The sequence below is a fragment of the Marmota flaviventris genome, chromosome 18 (genome assembly GCF_047511675.1).
Source record: "Marmota flaviventris isolate mMarFla1 chromosome 18, mMarFla1.hap1, whole genome shotgun sequence".
NCBI lineage: Eukaryota > Metazoa > Chordata > Mammalia > Rodentia > Sciuridae > Marmota > Marmota flaviventris.
The window spans coordinates 59,735,909-59,744,821 of NC_092515.1; positions in this window are offsets into that span (position 1 = coordinate 59,735,909).

The window sequence follows — 8,913 nt, forward strand, 5'->3', positions numbered from 1 at the left end:
AGGAGTTAAGCACCCCTGGGCTCAATCCCTGGTACCAATAAATAAATAAAAGAATTGGAGCAAATAAAAACACAGGATGTTCAGAGAAGTTTTATTTCAGTAAATAATGAATTTTAATATCAACAGTCCCAAACATTTCATGAGACATAATTACACTAAAAATATGATTGTGGTTGTTTATCTGAAATTCAGATTTAAATATATGCATCCCAGTTTTATTTGGCAACCCTAGTCAAAAACAGCAGCTGCTGGAGAGGAGGGGCACAAGGAAGAGAAACCCCCCAGCCTCCCACTCCCCACTGCACCCCATTGCCCCCACATAGTGGAATCCAGGCCCAGGTGTCACCCTCTGGGACCACACTTTTTAAATTAACAAGTCAAGGTCGCTATCAAGCTACAGTGACCCTGGGACCTAATTTCCTAAGAACAGACAGGGAAAAAGTCATGGGGAGGGTCTAAGCTCTTCCCAGGGGACAAAGGGCCCTCCCCACCCTGCCCAAGCACCATGGGAGACAGCAGGAAATGCGGCCAGTTGCTCCCAGGAGGACGTCTTGGGCCAGGTTCCACAGGATTTGTCACTCAGACCAACTCAAGACAAAGGTGCGGACTCTGCCTCTGATGATCCGCCCCCGGTGCCCTGCCTGGGTCCCTGCCCGGATTAGGGGCCACTACAGGGCAGGAAGCAGACCCTTTCCTTTCCGAACCACAGGGCTGCGCTTCCTGACCCTTCTTCCTGCAGAGGTGATCAGGGCCAGCGTAGCCATGTGGCCACAAGGTGGTGCTCGTGGTCACCACAAGACACAGGGCTAGTGTCGTGTTCTAAGCCGAATACAACTAGTAGACGTGGTGGCTGTAGATGTGATACGAGAGCCCCTGCGGGACCCCCACCCCATTCCAGCTGCCGTGCACGTCTTACGTCACCCTGACTCGTGTGTCACTGTCCGTGAACCAATGCTGATACATTGCCAGTCACTCAAGGCTGCGTCCTCTTCAGACCGCCTCAGTTTCCCTCTCCTGATGTCCCTCTTCCGTTCCAGGATCCCAGATGTCATTTAGTCATTCTGTCCCCTTACGCTTCTCTGGGTTGAAGGTCTCTTAGAATGTCCTTGGCTGTGGTTGCCTTGGGGGCTTTGAGCAGTCTGGTCAGGTGTTTTGTAAAGTGCCCACCACTGATGGTATGAGCTGGGGGACGAGAATCGCGGAGGCGAAGTGCCTTCTCATCACACATCAAGGGTCAGCATGGTGGACGTGACTCCCCCCCATGAGCACTGACCTTGATCTCCGCGGTGACACTACTCCCCCATTTCTCCCTCTGTGCTGCACTCTGGATGCCTTTTGAAGGTTTATTTTGTCTCTTTTGAAAACGACTTCCCGTCCCTGGCCCTAGAGCCACCAGCTCCGTTAGGATGCGGGGGAGGGGCTAGGGCACGGGGTGCAAAGAAGAAATGGAAGCTGGCGGGAAGGGCCCAGCCATCTCAAAGTTCAGAACCTAAAACAACCTGGCGATTTCTGCTTCCTACCTAAAATTGCCCAACGCAAAACTCGGCCAGCCTCCTTGCAGGTGTGATGGGGACTCCAGGGAGGCAGCTGGGGAAGGCAGAGTGAGAAAGTCACAGTGTCACTGTCCTCTAAGTAATCAAGAGGCAAAGCCCTCAAGATGGGGGCCGCCTCTCTGCGCCTGCACTTGGTGGGGACCTGGGCCACAGCAGGTGCTCAGCCCAGGGGTGAATGGATGGCGGCTCTCGCCCTGCCCCACCCACATCAGCTCAGTTCCGCCAGGCAAACCCAACAGATCCCGCCCACGGGGTTCAGCACTTTCTGTGATTGCCCACCGTCTGGGGCAGACCCCTCGCTCAGGCCCCACGTTCTGACCCAGGGTCTCCACCACCCCAGGTTCCCAGCTCGGCTTGGCTGCCCTTCCATTCTGCCCAGAACAGGCTCCCACTCTCTTCCCGCCCTTCCCCGTCAGACTCGGTTTGAATGCCACCCACGCCTGACCTTCCTGCCCACTCCCCTCCACAGAGGAAGAGGTGAGGGGAGAGAGGCGGAGTCCGTGGCCGACTGCACAGGACAGGAGGGCAAGACCGGCCTGTAGGAGCAGGGACAAGCCACACGAGCCCAGGCATGGAACATGGGCCCCACCTGGAACCCCTGCCGACTTTGCTGACTCCTCTGTGTTCCTCTGATGGCAGCCACACGGCCACTCAAGTCTGTGTCACTCAGGCTGCCTGGCAATGGCAGTGCCACCTCTGGCTTCAGGCAAGGCTGGCTTTGTGCTGAGTGTCGCCAGGAGCTAGGTCTTTCCAGAAGGGCCAGTGTGTCTAAGGCAGCAGAGTCAGGTGCCCAAGCTAACAGGGGGCTCGTCCTCCTTCCTGTCCACCATTTAAAATGAAGAAAGACATCAGGGAATCTAATCACTCGGGAAGATGAGCAGAGAGGCAGCCGGGTGCATGACATCAGGTGCAGCCGGACGCAGCTGCCATGTTGGATTTCAAATCTGTAATTAGGAACATCAGCTCCCAGCCACCGACCCAGGCTGGGTGTCAGCCTGCGGTACCTCATTTACCTCTTCGCTCCGTGGGGCACCGTCATCCCCACTTAACAGATTCAAACCAGGCTGGGAGGAGGCGCCCCCTTCCCCGCGATCAGCAGCTCATCCACAGAGAGGCACAGCCCCTGGGACTCCGCCCTCGGGAACTCGGGGCTGGAGGGGTGGACACAGCAGCCGCGCGTGGCTGGTCTGAACTGAGCCAGGGAACGTGTGTGAAATACACACCAGAGTTCAGCGACTTCTTCTTCAAAGAATGCAAACTGTGTCAAATGTCAAAGCTGTTTCAAAACTTGAAATCATTCTAAGTTCATGGAAAGTGGCAAGAGTTTGCAGAGGTCACATATGCCCTTCATCCAGCTTTGCCCACGGGAACAGGGGGACAGCTTATGTGTTGGTCACACAATATCCAAACCAGGATGGGGCGGGACACATGGCTCTACCCCTAGGTCATTCCATCATGAGTGTTGAACTGCAGGACCACAGATGCAATAAAGATATAGAGCTGTCCCACAGACAGATGAGCCAGCCCTGGATACACTTAAAACAAATTATATGCTAAAATATTACATTGGAAATACTGGGCTGGGTCAGATAGATTATTACAGTTAATGCCCCACATTTCTTTTCCTTTAACTGTGAGTAACAGCAAGGTGAGGCGCCCACAGAGCGCTTCTGTCTCCCCCAGAGAGCTCTGGCTTAGGAGTCTAGGTCCTGCTCAGCCAGGGTGGACAGCTGCTTGACCTCCCCAGCGTGGCACCTCAGGGATCAGGCCTCTCAAGTCACAGCACGAACATCTGTGCATTCAATGCATTTATTGAGCACCTACTATGTACTAAAGATCAGGAACACAGAAGAAGGAGACCCTGTCCTTGTAGAGGGAGCAGAGGTGTCCTGTGTAGTCCACACACAGGACATGGAGAGGGGTGTCTATGGCCCAGCCAGGTGGGGGGCCTGGCAGCGAGGCGAGGCCCGGCTGCAGCACAGCACAGACACACTCACAGTGGCCCGGGTGAGACGGCCCCTGCAGATCAAAAGCAAAGGTAAAAGTGCTGCTCAGGAAACCCAAGTTGTCCTGTCCCCAAGCAGGGGACCTGCAATCCCACCCTCAATGCCTACCAGTTCTCATGCAGAGGACACCGGAAGGAAGTGACTGTGGCAGAAAGAGCCCAGCCCCCAGAAGGTGCCGCACCCAGGGTGACTGTTCCTGGCAGAGCCTTTGAGAGCCGCCACAGAACCCAGCACCCAACCCCCAACCCCCAGAGCAGGTCGCCCCAGGGCTCAGCCCAGCCCCACCCCAGCTCACCTGGAGGGCTGTTTAAAAAGTTTTGACCTGAAGTTTTGAACCTGCAGACAAGCAGACCAACAAGACAAAGCCACGTGCACAGCCTGGACACCAGGCCCCTTAGCTCCTTGGAGTCTGTGTGGGAGCAGCTGGGCCTGGCCTGCAGCCTCAGCATGCGGGATCCATGGCTTAAAAAAAAAAAAAAGAAAGAAAGAAAGAAAAGAAAAAGACACATTCTTACTAACCACAAATCACGCATCATCAGCACCCCATGGGGGTGCTCAGGGGAGTTCCAGGAGGGAACTTTGTATCCAGTCTCTGGGCTAAATCCTGTCCTCTCCAACCAGCACCTCAAGACAACACTGTTTGGAAAAAGGGTCACTGCAGTGGGGGTGGGCCCCTACCCCTGTAGGACTGGTTCCTCATAAAAGATCAGACACAGGGGAGATGACGCCAAGAGTCCCAGGCAAGCACCATCTGCTCTCGAGGACAGGGGCCTCGGGGGACTCCAGCTGCCCACGCTTTGCTCAGAGCTGGCCCCAGAGCTGAGAGGGGGCAGGTTCCGTGAATGCCAAGCCCCGGGGCTTCCGGGCTTCGGTGCTCTGTATGGCCCCAGGAAGGAGAAGGAATGGGGTCCGTATCCAGAGCTCAGCTGTGAGCAGCTGGGGTGGGGCCCAGCATGGGGGCTTCAGGCTGCCCCCGCCCCACTCCCTGCTCCCCTCCCCTAACCCTGAGGGAGGTGGGCAGGTGAGCCCCACCTGCCACTGGGGGAGGGCGGACGAGTGTCCTCCTCAGGGTCCTCTGCAGGGCTCCTGGCTCAGTCAAGGCACCTGGGAGCTTGTTAAACCCAGACACCTGTGCCCAGACCTCCACCCAGAGGCCCTGGGGTGGCATCTACCCTCTGGTTTTTTTGTTGTTGTTTCTGTTTTTATTGTTTTTTTGTTTTGTTTTGTTTTGTTTCAGTTGTAGTTGGACACAATACCTTAATTTTATTTGTTTATTTTTATGTGGTGCTCAGGATGGAACCCAGCGCCTCCCACATGCTAGGTGAGCCCTCCACCACTGAGCCACAACCCCAGCCCCCCACCCCCACCCCCATGGTCTGTTTTAAGGAGCCTCCTGGACCCTGGCCCCCTGTGCACTCGATGGCCTCCAAACTAGCCCCTACACCCATGGCCCGAAACAGGGCATCTCCTTCCTGGCCCACAAACGGGTACAGTCTCCAAAGCCTGAAAGAAGATATCAGAAAAAGGGAATATCTCCGCCACCGCCTGGTTCTGCTCCCCAGAGGCAGCAGACGCTGCAGGCTTTGTGTGGATTCCCCGGAGTCCTGGGAACACGGTCTCTCCCACCCGCAGCCCTTGAACACAGACATGCTACCTGACAGGTCGGTGGTGTTGACTTAGAACAAAGCAGCCCGCCCAGGAAAGGAACATCAATCAGGCACCCACGGAAACACCTGTCAATCAGCAGGATCTCCTGGCCAATCCTGAAGTTCAGCCAGCTCTCTTGACCAACTCCAGCAGGACAAGGGACCAAGCCCTTCCCTTCCTGCCAGGGGTATCAGCAGCTGGAGACCGGGTGGTGCCTGCACCAGGTCTGGCCTTTCCCACCTCCTGAAGGGCGCCTGGTGTTCCACGGCTCCTGCATATTTGGAGACACATCTGGCTCCAAACCTGTGTGGACCAGTGCCTGGTCCAGGCCACAGTGCGGCACCCCCAGGGAGCCAGGTCTGCATCCAGGCCGGGTGATAGGCATCGGCATTGAAGTTTGAGAAGCACTGGCCCAAACAGAGCCGCGCAGGCAAACGCATGCGCCACCCTCCCAGCCCATCTGCCCACCCTCCTCGGAGCGGAGAGGAGAGGTAGGCGTCCTCCTCTGGGGCTGAAGTGTGGTTTTCTGGGGTCAGTCTGTATCAGCTTCCTACAGCTGCTGTAACAAAACACCACAAACCAGTGCCCTGAAACAACAGAGACTTCTTTGCCTCACAGTCCAGGGGGCCATGAGTCCAAATCCAAGATGTCCACAGGCTTGATCCTTCTGAGGCTGGTGAGGGAGACTCTCCAGGCTGGGCTCCCAGACACAGTGCTCCAACCTCAGTGGTCAGGGCCTCCTCCCGGCCTCCTGCAATCTCCGCCGGCCACCACCCCGGGCTGTCTTTTCTTCCCCCAGGAGCATAAGCAGATTCCATGCAAATCCCCACCAGCACAGATCTGCCCGTCTCAGCCCAGCCCACCCGAGCCGCCCCACACCGCCAACAGGAAGGGGCTCTCCCAGGACGCCTCAGGAAGGGCCGAGCAGCACTGCCCCAGCTTAAGCCCAGAGAAGGCCACGGCCTCGGAGAGCACAGTATACTGTCCCCCCCCTTTGTTAGCACTCAGAGCTCCCGAGGACCCCTTGATACGCTTCCGGCAGGACCCCACCACCAATGACAGCCGTGGCCCCTCATCAGCCACGAGGTGGAAAATAGGAATGACGCCGCGGCTGCATTTAAGCAGGTTATTAACCACTCCCAGCTTCCCACGGTGGCCCGCGGCCAAGCACAGGCGGTGCCTCTCTGACGCGTGGATCTTAAACCCATTGATTATAAAGAAAAGAATGGCCCTCGGGTTCAGCCATGGCTTTGGGGCCAGGGCTTCTGTGGATGCTTGGAGGAGTCTCCGGAGAAGCTGCACAGACGTGAGCCGACGCTCGGAGAGAGCCAGAGACCTGGCCACGGGCACTTGGCCAGTCAGGCGGGGCCAACTCTGCAGCCTGGATCTCCTGACCCTAAGCAAAGCCAATCGCACAGCCGGCCACCCAGGGGCAGATTAGAATTCCCCTACCACATTCTGTTCTTTGAGAAAATGTGGATTTGTTGCTGTTTTAGACACAGCAGTGCACAGAGAACTGTGGGCCATGCACTGTTCAATCGCCTGGCCAGCAGCGACTCGCTCAGTCTCCCACACCAGTCCATGGGCATGTTCAGGTTCATCCAAGTCCCTCTGCACATGCAGACCCCAGGCCCAGGAAGGCTTGCAGGAAGGGCCAGGAAGGGCCAAGCTGGGATTCACACCTGGGCACCGGATTCCAGAATCCCCACACTTTGCCACTGCCCCAGGTGGCAGGTAAAAGAACGGAGACACCAAGGAAAGGGACACGGGTTGGGCCTGTGTGTAGGATCAAGACTCACTGAATTAAGGGCCCAAAATCCCGTGGAGCACAGAACACTGTCAACCCAAGCAGCAGACAGGGCACGAGGAGCCAATGACGAGGACGACGCGCTGCAAACCCACAGGGACTGGGTTATTGCTCGTCTTCAGTTTTCCCATCTGTAAAATGGGGTTGATGATGTGGTACCCCCCCTACCTGTGGGGGTGTGTTCCCAGACCCCAGTGGACACCTGAAACCAAGACGTACCAATCTGTAGGTACTCTATACTTTCCCCATACATACTTACTTATAACAATGTTTAATTTATAAACCAGACACAGTAAGGGAGCAGCAGTGATAATGAATAGTAAAGAAAATAATCATAACAGTAAGCCATAATAAAATCTGTGTGAATGTGGTCTCTCTTCTCAAAATGTCTTCTACGGTACTCTCCCCTTTTGTGGTGGGGAGAGACATTAGGATGCCCACAAATGAGGTGAGAGGCCAGTGGCGTGGACAGAGAGGCTACTGAGTCAGGGTTACCAGAACACAAGCACCTCGATGCGTCAATCTGATAAAGTCCGCTACTCAGTGACTGACGGGTGGGTAGCAGATACGGTGTGGGTCCACTGGACAAAGGAATGGTTCTGTCCCTGGTGGGACGAGCTGTCTTCGTCACAGTACTCAGAATGGCATAGAGTTTAAGTTATGAATTGTTCATTTCTGGAGTTTCCGGCCTGCAGTTGACCGCAGGTACCAAAATCACAGGCACCAGGGTCAGGGTAGGCGAGACCACGGCACCTCCCTCCTCCTGCGTGCCGAGTGGAGCGCCCGGAAGGGCAGTGGTGCTCCGCCAGGGCTCCACCCAGGTGGAGTGGAGCCTCTGTTAAGCCAACGTCCCCCACGACAGCCCGACCACCCTCTGAAAGTTGGGGTGAATCTGGGATCATTCAGGGCCTGGACCAGCCTCTGCCCAGGCGGAGTTAGTGACATCCACCCGGGACCACAGGGCTCCCGGTGACGACCTCAACTTCTATAAGAAGCCACCTAGAGGTCTCGACCGTATCTGTGCTCATTTCTGTCATCTCAGCACGACAGGCCTCCCTGTGCCTCACAGGGACAACGTGGCAGCTCCTCTGTGTCAATTAACGGGCCTGAGGCCGAGAGCTGGACACGTGGGGGCTGGTGGGGAGCCTCTGCGGATCCGTCTGCTGGCACCTGGAGCCTTCAGGGGCTCTGGGCACTCAGGAGAGGCCCAGGTCTGAGCCCAGCTCGGGGCCCCCTGCATGATTCTGAGCGCAAGGTGACCTTCCTGGCCCGGGTTCCGCACCTGACATCTAGGTAAACCTGGACTTGCCCCCATCACAGGGCTGAGGAGCGAAGCCCAGCGGGGGCCAGGAGAGGGCCACAGCGCAGGGCCCCGGGTGGGGGCTTCCCTGAGAAAGGGGGTGGAGGACGACAGAAGGGACAGAGGGGACCTGAGTCCAGGCTGCGGGAGGGCCTAGGAAGGGGGGTTAAAGGAAGCAGGTGTCAGTGGGAGCAGAGGAGACGGCCACAGGCTGGGCCTGGCAGTCCCCTGAGGCCCTGTCCACTGCCCAGAGAGCAATGGAAGTCATTCACAGAGGACACTGCGATCTGCATTTTGAAAGGTCACTCTGCCTGCTGTGAGAGCCACAGAGAAGGGACAGCGCAGGAGGTGGGGGTAGGGGCGGGGTCTCAGGGGCCAGGAGCCGCGTCCTAGCAGCCCTCTGAGGAATTAGGGACACTCTGAAAGGCCTGCCAGCCTCCGAGGGATTCTTGTTTGGATAAAATAAAAGGTAAAGTTCCAGGTGCCTCAGGGGAAGCCCGAGGAGGGTTGCTGACAGGGCCCCCGAGCACCCCAGGGAGGAGCAGCCTCTCCCTGTCTCCTCTCTGCCCTTGGGAGAGGAAGTAACTGTCACAGGTAGGA